General features: G+C 37.0%; 1 protein-coding gene across 1 annotated transcript in view; it reads left to right on the top strand.

Annotated features, from left to right (window-relative positions):
* Window positions 1-12,166, top strand: part of nt5dc1 (5'-nucleotidase domain containing 1) — a 58,606-nt gene that overhangs the window by 19,181 nt on the left and 27,259 nt on the right. The window lies entirely within an intron of this gene.

Genomic DNA, 12,166 nt, shown 5'->3' with positions numbered 1-12,166 from the left:
GTTGTGAAAAAAAGATTACATTTTTAAGATAATGAGAGATATGAGCACACACACACACACTATAAAGATATATAGATAGATGTGTGTGTGCTTGTGTGTGTATTTATATATTCTCTGTAGACCTTGAAATCGCTGACCAGATTGTTTTCTTTTTTTCTTGATTTTACACACTTAAAAATTATCTTCACTGAAGTAGTAAAAAAAAAAAAAAATTACTCTTTTATATTTCCAACTGTTACACAAGTAGTGGAGTTAAATTGTCTGTGTCAATGATTTATTTTTCTTTTGGCTATTACTTTGACTTACTTAGACCTACTATTTAAAGAGACACTTAAGTGATTATTTTGGAAAAGTCATCAATGTTAAAAAGGTGAAGGGTTTTTTCCTCTCCTATTTTGGACGGACCCTCCAGCTTCTAAAGTCCAGAGACTGCATAAATGAAAACTTGTCTGAGAAAAGAATGATTGAGGGTATGTTGGGCTAGAGTCAAGAACTCTTAAAGATAGTGTTGACGCATCTTGTTTGCCAAAATGGATACTTCACATGTCCAGCAGTTGTTTCGTGCGCCAAGGTTGTTGCTGGCTGATGTGCTGCTTTTGTGTCCTGGGACAATTAACTGTGTGTGGAATACTTCTGGAATAAATGTGGAAGTTTTCAAGAAGATGCTTACTACCATTTTAGCTTCTGTGTTTGTTTACATCTGGGTTGTCAGTAAACAATTTTGCCCTATAGTGTCCGGTCACATAATGATTGTCTTGCAATGACCATTTGGTCTTTCTATATGGAGATGTTGCAGTGACCGTCGTGGAGTTGGAGAAGCTGACTTTGACCCTTAATGAGAGGCTATTCAGTTGAGTCAGGCCACCATGGAAAGACCCAGCTCACTGATGTGAGGGTCACTATGAAGGCTTGAATTATTCTTCCTTAAACCAATAGCTGGCTAGCCAAATGCTGTAATTGCCATAGACTCTAAAATGGTCCTGTAATAACCATTGGTAAAGGCGTTGGTTGTGTGGTGGATCCAACATCAGTTTTAGCAGAATTTAAAGTACAGTATCTCACAAAAGTGAGTACACCCCTCAAATTTTAGCAAACATTTTAGTATATCTACTCAAGGGACAATACTATAGAAATGAAACTTGAATAGATTTTAGAGTAGTCAATGTGCTGCTTGTATAGCAGTATACAGTACTGTGCAAAAGTCTTAGGCATGTTAATACCCCCCCCCCCCCCCCCCCCCCCCAAAATGTAGTGTGTCAGTAGGAAATATCAGTTTACATTTCCAAACATTCTTTTAGCCATTAATTGTAATAATCCAGTGAGATTTGTGTATGCACATGGAGTCTGACAACAGCCTGTATGATCTGATCTCACCATCATCGAGTCCGTCTGTGATTACATGAAGAAACTGAGACAGACTAAATCCAGAAGAACTGCAGGAACGTCTCCGAGACGCTTGAAGAAACCTTCCTGCAAAGCTTCCTGAAAAACTATGCACAAGTGTGCCTGGACAAAAGCCGTTTTAAACGCAAAGGGTCGTTACACCATATATTGCTTTGAATTCGTTAATAGAAGTTAAATCATAAATAAATTCAATTTGTGATTTTATTTTTGAAAGCATTCTCACTTTACAGCATTTTAACACGAGTGCCAGTGCTCTTCACAGTACTGTGGCTTTGCAGGAAGGTTTCTTCAAGCGTCTCGGAGACGTTCCCGCAGTTCTTCTGGATTTAGTTTAGTTTCTTCATGTAATCACAGACTAGGGATGGCGAAAACTAAAAAATTTCTTGACCGACCACCGAGCCTCATTAGCTGGTTGAAACCGGTTAACCGATAAGTTTAAAATATGCTACGCTATTTGAAATAACAGCCATTTCGAGCCGCGCCTGCGATTTCGCAACTCTGTCGCATCTCTCTGCCGCTCTGCCTCCCGCTCACACACACACTGCCGCCCTTCCACTCACGTCACTTTTTTTAAAATCCCCTACAGCGCGAAACATGAGTCCCGCAAACACGGCGCCGAGGAGCTTGTATGTAATCAGAGGACAAATGGCTCCTTAGTTTCGAAATGGTTTGGGTACAAGGTTTGAAAATAAAGGCGTTTGTCTAGCGTTAGAAGCTCATTTGAAACATTGCCGCGGCACATTTAAGAAAATGACAGCTCCGAAGAGACGCCGCTTTAGTTTGAGGTAGTGCTAACAATAATAAAGAAAGATGATGATCATCATCACCTTACATCATAGATGATGTGCTACTACTGTATTTAAGCACTGTCTCACACAAGTTGCAACTTACATCTGTGTCATTCTTTTTGGTGAAATGGTCCCACACACTACTTTTCTTTGCACGCTTCATCCTGTCGTCTGCCCTGGCTCTAACCTCGAGTGTTTTAGCCTGTAGCCTTTTCGCAAACCTTGTGAGCACGCGAACCCAAACGCTGTGACCTAGCGCCAAATGTTTTTATTGGTTTATTAAGTACAAACAGGCGAGTTATGAAAAATTGAGTGTGAGGGATTTGTTCACTTCACACAAAAAGATCTTGGAATGAGATGGCTAACTGTAGTAGCGTTTAGTCCACTGTCTATAATAGCCTAATTTAGAGATTACTTTTTTTTTTTTTTTTACCGACTACCGACAACTTTGATCGGTTAACGTTGATATGGTCAACCATCGGTCAAACGGTCATCGGTTAACATCCCTATCACAGACGGACTCGATGATGGTGAGATCAGATCATACCGGCTGTTGTCAGACTCCTCGTGCATACACAAATTTCACTGGATTACAATTAATGGCAAAAAGAATGTTTGGAAATGTAAACTGATATTTCCTACTGACACACTACAGCAAAATATTAACATGCCTAAGACTTTTGCACAGTACTGTATATTTACTGTCCTCTGAAAATGACTCAACATACAGCCATTATTGTCAAAATAGCTGGCAACAAAAGTGAGTACTCCCTAAGTGATAATAGCTGTACGTCATTTAACCATGCAAAGCCACATGTCCTATTCATCATGTTCATGTTTTTGTCTGCTTGACAGGACCATACAAATTGTTGTATCTTGTATTAGAGCAGTTCAAATTAGTGCTTTGAGTACAATTCTCTCATACTGACCACTGGATGTTCAACATGGCACCTCATGGCAAAGAACTCTCGAAGGATTTGAGAATTAGAATTGTTGCTATTGTTGCTATCAGAATGACATTTCAATTAGTTGTGTGTCAGGTCATTTACATATGTGACATCAGCACATGCTTCAATGCCATTTTGATAAAGATGTTCATCTGATGCATATGTACATTAACCAAATTAAGTGCTCAACCTCTGTCATTCCCTCTTTCCATGTTTCTCTCTTCAATCTTTACCCTAGATTAGGAATTAATCCTTGAGTATTCATGTTTCATTCATTCTAATTTGTTTTTTTGCTGATTGGATGAACACAGCATGTGACTTGTTTAAAGAACACTTTGTCTCTCTTTTCCACACCACACACAGTGTCCAAACCAGATGCGTTGCGATAAGATTTCAGTGATGAGGAATTTGCCTGTCCACACTAGATGAAATGACCAAATCATTCAAAAAAATCACAGCCAATAACAACAGCCTGTGGGAGGAGCTCTCATACATATTGCACATTTTTAACATTATAAAAACATACTGAGTAGTGAAACACTGAGTTTACAGTTTGAACGTTCTTGTTTTCTTAAAATTTTCAAGATCTGAATGATCTAATTATCCATTGTTGCTTTTATTATGGCTATAAAGGTCATGCAAAATGATATTCAAACTCACATTAAAATCTTTTAGCATTAGCCGCGACATTGCAAAAATTTCTAAAATATATATATATATATATATATAGTACAGGTCAAAAGTTTGGAAACATTACGATTTTTTTTATATTTTTGAAAGAAGTCTCTAATGCTTATCAAGGCTGCGTTTATTTGATCAGAAATACAGAAAAAAAACCTGTAATATCGTAAAATATTTTTACAACTTAAAATAATAGTTTTCTATTTGAATATACTTAAAAAAATAATTTATTCCTGTGATGCAAAGCTGAATTGTCAGCATCATTACTCCAGTCTTCAGTGTCACATGTGACATCCAGTCTATCACATGATCCTTTAGAAATCATTCTAATATTCTGATTGATTATGAGTGTTGGAAACAGTTCTGCTGCCTAATAGATTTGATGAATAAAAGGTTAAAAAGAACTGCATTTATTCAAAATAAAAAAATATATTTTCTAATAATATAAATCTTCTTTACTATCACTTTTTATCAATTTAACACATCCTTGCTGAATAAAAGTATTGATTTATTTCAAAACAAGAAAGAAAATTACTGACCCCAAATTACTGACCAGTAGTGTATATTGTTGTTACAAAAGATTTCTATTTTTTTATTCATCAAAGTATCCTAAAAAAGTATCACAGGTTATGAAAAAATATTAAGCAGCAGAACTGTTTCCAACTTTGATAATAAAGGATCATGTGATAGACTGGAGTAATGATCCTGAAAATTCAGCTTTGCATCACAGAAATAAATGATATATATATATGTATATGTATGTGTGTGTGTCACTATTTGACATTTAGATATTTCATCAAAGACAGAAATGAAATACAGCATGTAAAAGCTAAAATGTTTCTGTGAATGAACAAAGCACGTGAATATTTAATGAGGCAAGCGCTGTTCAGTTTAAGACTGATTGTTTGTTGCAGTATAGCACATTGACACCAAAATGTGGGATTATTCCTTTAAAAGCAGTGCTAAACCTGCTCCGGAGGATTTCATAACCCAGGGTTAAAAGCGGTGCAAACATTACTGAAAGCTTTAACAAGTTGGAGAATGAGAATGCCTTTTGTTACCTGGAGCTCAAAATAGCACCAAGTAGCTTTCAAAGGGTGATTTTACTCTATTTTAGTCTATACCTTTAGGCCTAAGGGTTTAAAACATGATGTCCATTACAGATGAAAGAACTTAATTTGAGTTTCTGGTGATTAAACAAATTATCCATAATTCTCATAGGAGCCTTTTTATGTTCTCCATAGTGTGTTTGTTAGACCTTGTAGATTTCACCTCAACACACATATTGGAGAAATGGACTAAACCTAGATTTTATCGACATTCATAGTATTTACTACATCATAATGACAAGTATAAATAAATAAACAGTTAAGATACACATGCATGCTTTTCATTTGTCAGGTGAATTTCTAGAGAACAATATTTCTTTATATGTATATTTTGAGGGCCACGGTCCACTTGTGTAGATTTGCTGAAGGTTTTCATCTAAATGATATTGTGTGTGGCGGTCTGAGTTGTTGGGCCAGTCGTGGTTCTGTTCTAGAGCACTGCACAGTTGTCACCCTGTTTTCCTCTCTATTTAAAGGCAAATGTTCCACCCCAAATCACATGTGGGCAGAACACATATAATTATGGCATGCTTTGTTTACATCCTTATTTTCTACTTCTGTTTACATTGAAGGATTTTCTGCAAGAGGATGATGAGTCATGAATGTCAGCCTGTTGTCTCTCAGGAGGACTTTGATGATGTTGAAAATGAAGACAATTATGTTTGCTTCTGTGTAAAAGCATTACCCACAATGCCTGTTTCTACTTCTGTTTGGCCACACCAGTTCTTTCTAAAACGACCGTTGCATTTGATTATCTACAGAGGTACCGCTGGGTTACTGCATCCACACATACGTTAATAGTACCTATTTATCATGCACATTACATAGCCTTAGGTCTATAAAAAAAATTGTGTAATAAATGTTGCACACACATCTTTTGCTTTTGGTTATAATCACTTTTTTTTTTTATAATAATTTTTTTCATTAGAAACAAAATATACTAGTACAATTAAAATCATCTTTTTTTTCTTGCCTTACCTTAAGTCACAGTAGTAAACTTGCAATAAACTTTTGAGTTTGATTTTTGATTTCTGTTTGAGTTTTGTTCAGTGTTTCTTCTAAACACTGAATTCTGCTCACCAGGCTGCATTTATTTGATCTAGAAATACAGTAAAAGCAGTAATATTGTGAAATATTATTACAATTTAAAAGAACTGTTTTCTGTGTGAATATATTTTATTTATTTTTATTTATTCTTGTGATCAAAGCTGTATTTTCAGCATCATTCCTCTAGTCTTCAGTGTCACATGATCCTTCAGAAATCATTCTATGCTGATTTGCTGCTCAAGAATTTTTTTTTTATATTATCAATGTTGAATATTATTAAAATGATCACGGCTGTGCTGCTTAATATTTTTGTGAAAAGTGATGCATATTTTTTAAGATTCTTAGATGAAATGAAAATGTGTATGTATATGTATATATATATATATATATGAAGAGTTCAGATGCAAAAGCCTCTAAGTGCCATCTGAAATTTTCTTCTAGAATGATCATTTTTATAAAGCTTGTATATTTAAGTTAAGTAATTTCACTTAAATGACGATTAATAGGTAATTTGCATTGCCATTTAAGTGAAATTATTATATATATAATTACAGACCCCAGACTTTTGAACCTTTGTGCATCTTCTATCAATCTTCAGCTGTAGATGTGAAAAGTGATCATGTGACCAAAACACATTGACATGGCAACTTTCCCACTGTTTATTTTTTTGCCGCATGAAACAATGGAACCGTTATGAAACAATTTTTATGACCCTAGTAATTTAACAGTGGAAAGTCTCCACTTTGTCTGGATTCATTAAAGAAAGAAAAAGAATACAAATCACTTCTACATAAATACAACGTGGCTATAGTGCTGTTAAATGAACTGTACTGTTACACTAATCACTAGGGTTGCCAACCCTCCCATATTGAAATATAAAATGCTGTGTCCCTTATTGAATCACTACAAAAAAAACAAAACAAATACTGTAGTGGCCAAAAGTGATGTCAGGCCTATGAAAATTGACATCTTCACCCTTTATTCAAATATTACAAAAAAATTGGGTCATACTTTATATTAAGTGTCCTTAACTACTATGCACGTAAAAAATAAAGTATGATGTACTTATTGTGTTGATGTTATATTGCAAAACACTTTTGCAGCTATTGAGGTGGGATACGTCAAAGTCCCTTTCAAGGAAAGGCGGACATTTTTGTAATGCCTCCGGGCAGCTGCGTATTTCAGGCATCCAAGACCAAGTCCTATCTATTTGATTGAGGGAATCCTGAAATCTCAAAAACTGCTAGCCGAACTCACAATTAAATAACATATTTCAAATCAGCAACAAAATCTGACATGAACTGTCCCATAAATGTTATGCTCAATTTGCATTTAAAAAGTGTATTTTTCAGGCAAGAAAGCGTGAGTTCAGTCCTAAGCGTGAGTCTCTGGTTTCTATGGGAACCGGAGCTTCTAACAGCAGCTGCAGTGACACAATGACTTTACCAATCAATGATTGGCTCTTTTACTTAGAAGGCGGGACTTATTCCGCCATATTGCGTGTTGCAGTTTCTCACATTCATAGTATGTTCTATATCTGTAGTCTTTGGATACGGGTACGTTTTTTTAAAATCGCCAATAGACTTTAGTAGGCCTGCAACAACTAATACATACAACTGATAATAATCGATAATGTCACTTGACCATAGTGAATGATGCATATGGACAACATGCATCTTAAACAGTAGAGGACACAGATTGAGCTGCTGCAGAAAACTGCATGATTTAATAGTTGTTGTTTTTTTGTGTGCACAACATCTTATAGTTGTATCTTTATCAATACATGTTAGAAAAGTCATGTGAGCATAAAGGTTTATCCTGATTGCAAGCAAGCCTTCATTAAACTTCACAGACTTTAGAGTGCCAGAGTGTATGAATGTCAGACAGAGTGCAATGATTGTCTAACATATTTTTTTGTTAGATATTAAATGTAGAGTAATTGTACAGGGTGGGCCATTTATATGGATACACCGTAATAACATGGGAATGGTTGGTGATATTAAAGTCCTGTTTGTGGCACATTAGTATATGTGAGGGGGCAAACTCCTCAAGATGGGTGGTGACCATCACATATACTAATGTGCCACAAACAGGACTTTAATATCACCAACCATTCCCATGTTGTTACGGTGTATCCATATAAATGGCCCACCCTGTAGTTTTATGTAAAGGATAGCCTACATAGATACATTCACTATATTTGTTTTCAATATCCTCATATTGCACATTGTTTGGAGGACAACATTGGATAAGATGTGGAATAACAATTTTGAGAATACTGGATTAAAATGATTCTTTTAACCTTTCATAATTTTTTTTTAATTAATGATTTTTCAATCAACAGATTAATCAATTATCAAAATAATTGTTTGTTGCAGCCCTAGGCTTTACTGATTTCACAGTCACAAATCGTGAATTGTTACTTGCTAGTCAATCACAGGTGGCATTAGAGGGAGGGACATTTCACATTCTAGAGAAAACAAATCTGTCGTCAATTAATTTGGTAATTCTTTCTGGAGAAAGACTGCAAAGTTTAAATGCATATACTGTATCTGCTAAAAGTTCTACATGAGTGCATGAGCTCACATGACCTTGCACCAATTTATAGGGTTGTGCATATGAATGCACTCAATGTTAGTGAAGTGAACTGATGTCAAGGTCCCTCAGTTCAACATGGCGGTAATTGGCTCTGGGTGGGAACGTACACAGCATTACAGTAAATGTAAATACTGGTTGATGTTGTTTGGGCTTTAGTCTCTTCAGCACTGGCTATGAGATAAGTGTGCCAGCTTTGTTATTGTTCGATCAAACGCAGGCCGAGGACATAATGTTTAAAGTCAAAGTAAAACAGGAACAGAGTTCATTTTTTCAAACATATTTGGCAATATTTGTTTGTGGGGAGGGTGAAGCGATTATTTATTTTATCAAATTGGGCTGTGTTTGAATGTGTTTATATATTGAAATAAGCTAATGATTCTGTGTCATGCAATATCTGGACCTTGACCCTGGGCACGAATTTCAAAGCAGATGATTTCGTGACTGATTAGGGCTGGGTGATATGGCCCCAAAAAAATATCATGTTAAATCAGTTGATATCGATAATTATCACGATAAGTGTCAAATCTTTATTTCAGTCAGTGACAGTTTGTGGAAACCAGACGGTTAATTGTGGTTTTAAACTGCTCCTTGTTGTCAGAACATGACAAACACTTCATGTTTTTAATTATTTACACTTTTCCAGTCATTTTTCTTTACAAAATAAATATCTTAATAGAACAATTAATTTCTTAGTTTCTGCATGTGACAGGTGATATTGTTAAAGTCACCTTATTTTGGCGCGAAGCCCTCGTCTCACACTTGGCACAGCCCTTGCAACGGTTCTGTTCTTGTCCCAAGTTGGCAATTTTATCTCTCAACCGTTATTCAACACAAGCTAGACCTTTGGAGTTGCCCCGCAGGTGGTCCCTGACCTTTTCATGAGGTGTACATACCCTTAAGGTGCATGTGTGGAATTTTCTAGTAATCCTAAAGACCTTGATTATCTGATTCAAGTGTGTTTGATTAGGATTGGAGCTGAACTCTGCAGGACAGTCAAGTCAAGTCATCTTCATTTATATTGCGCTTTTAACAATGTAGATTGTCTCAAAGCAGCTTTACAGAGATAAGCGTATAATTTAAGGTAACAGAGATTGTTTCGGCTTTACAGCAGAGTTAAGTTATTTCCATCTAAAGTTAGTTTTAATTGATTTGGTTCCGTCGCAATGATCATTTGTTATTAAATTAGGGGCCGCTAAGACGACACCATTCTCTCTACACAGACTTTAAACGCGAACCTGTGAGAAACGCTGATGGCGGTCACATGCGCATTTAGAATGGGTTCTATAGTTATGTGCGTTTGAATATACGCAGGTTTGGAATTCCCTACAAGCCAAGCCTAAACAAAATACTTGTCTTTCCTTATAAATTTTGATAAGGAATTTTATTTTATTTGTTGCTTTGGGGTAGGACCGCAAGACGAATTTTCCCGACAACGCCTTATCTGTAGAGTGGTAGTGGGATCCTCCATAGGGAGAGACTAGTTGGCACTTCAGCACTGCGTTGTCATCGGTCCAGGTGAAGGTCCTTCGTCAGATTTGGATACGGCCCGGATCCGGCAGGCTGCAGGAAAAACCTTGGGATAAACACAGACACTAAAATTAGCGTAGATGCCATTCTTCTCATGATGTAACGAGTACATCAGGATTTTTGGGAAGTGACAGTGGCCCTCCAGGAACTGATTTGACACCTCTGCTCTAAGGAAAGTCTGTTGCGTCGTTGGAAATCATGGATCCATGGTTTTAACAATGACTCAGTTTGAAATTGAAGTTAATTTTTGTTTCGGGGACAGGGCAGATTTCTTTGAATGTGGGCTGAAAAAATGTGTAATTACATACAAGGTTGGTTTTCATGTCGAAACTGTTGCTAGGGCGTTGCTAGGTGGTTGCTAGGATGTTCTGGGTGGTTGCTATGGTGTTGCTAGGCAGTTGCTATGGTATTCTGGGTGGATGCTAGGGCGTTGCTAGGCAGTTGCTAGAGTGTTCTGGGTGGTTGATAGGCAGTTGCTAGGTGTTCTGGGTGGTTGCTAGGCAGTTGCTAGGGTGTTCTGGGTAGTTGCTATGGTGTTACTAGGTGGTTGGTGAACTGTATATCATGTTCTTCTATATCACAATAAAAAAACTTGTACATGCTTTTCTACACAAAAACGTGCTCTACAATTTTTTTAAATTATTTACTTAAAAAAACTTCAAGGTCACTGAGGATGAGAATTAGTGAACATACTGTAAATCAGCCATTGGAAGACACAATGTCCCTTCTCCGGTTGCCAGACATTTTATTGATCATAATCACAACATTGAACAACTCAAATGCATAGGTATTGAGAAAGTGATGAATTTTCACCATGGTGAAAACATTGATAGAAAACGTTTACAGCGAGAGGCGTTTTGCATATTCCACAAACAGAACTGCTCGTGCGCGAGGTAAAAGTGTGCAAGCAGACCATCTACGGGACAAGCCGGATTTCACCATATCTTTATGTACACAATAATAATCTTTTACATTGTAATCATTTTATTTTAAATATTTGGCATGTTTGTGTGCTGCTGTGCGTCCCTGTATGTGTAATAAGCAGTATACGCGCGTTGTGGACCCGCCTATAGGCGCACATTACTAACACAATCTTTAAATAACCCAAAAAATATTGCGCTATTGACTTTAGACCAGGTTTCAGTTGGTCAATGGCGCAGTCATTGGACGTGAAAATGAAAACTGCGTCGGACTGAAACTAGCAAAAAACACTTGCGTCGCGCTTGGGTGTAAGATAGGGCCCTATGTCTCCTTTAGGTTTAAATGAAGACTTTGATTTATTGGGCCCTATCATACACGTGCAATGCGGCGCCAGGTACGACGCAAGTGTTTTTTGCTAGTTTCAGCCCGATGCAGTTATCATTTTCACGTCCTGCGCCACGTTGTTTAAATAGCAAATGCATTTGCGCCCAACTGTTCGTCCATGGGCTAACAACGCTGGTCTGAAAACGAGGTGTGTTCATAGAATGCGCCATTGACCAACAAAAACCTGGTCTAAAGTCAATGGTGCAATTTTTTTTGTTATTTAAAGAGCGCGTTAGTAATGTGCGCTTATAGGCGGGTCCACAACGCGCGTACACTTTGTCCCGTAGATGGTCTGCACGCTTTAACCTCATGCACGAGCAAATCCGTTTCCTCGCTAGAGAAGCGTTCAGTTTTTCAAGCGTTCCAGCGCCATAATTGCCATCGTTAAACTAGCAAAAGTGGATTCGGACATGCCCTAAGTGCACTTGCGCCATACGCTTTAGACCACGCGCTTAGATCGTTAAAATAGGACCCATCATGTTTCTTGTAGGTTTTTTCCCCTCTCTCTTTCTCTCTTTGGGCGCAAAATGTATGAACATTGTATTGCTGTATTGCCTGATTGTTCCCATTGCATTTACAGTATCTGAAGTCTGTGAATCAATCAATTAAGCTACTTGATTATTATCACCCCATGATCTTTAATGTTCTTAATATAATCACTGAGTAAAATGTGAATTGTTACATTGACGAAGGCAGAACAGCCAAAACTTTTGTCTTTGTATCTCCTGTTTTAAGTCAATACATTTATCTTAGCGCAAAC

The sequence above is a fragment of the Rutilus rutilus genome (assembly GCF_951802725.1).
Source record: "Rutilus rutilus genome assembly, chromosome: 15".
NCBI lineage: Eukaryota > Metazoa > Chordata > Actinopteri > Cypriniformes > Leuciscidae > Rutilus > Rutilus rutilus.
Note: the sequence above shows the minus strand (reverse complement) of the source record. Positions and strands in the feature narration are given on the sequence as shown.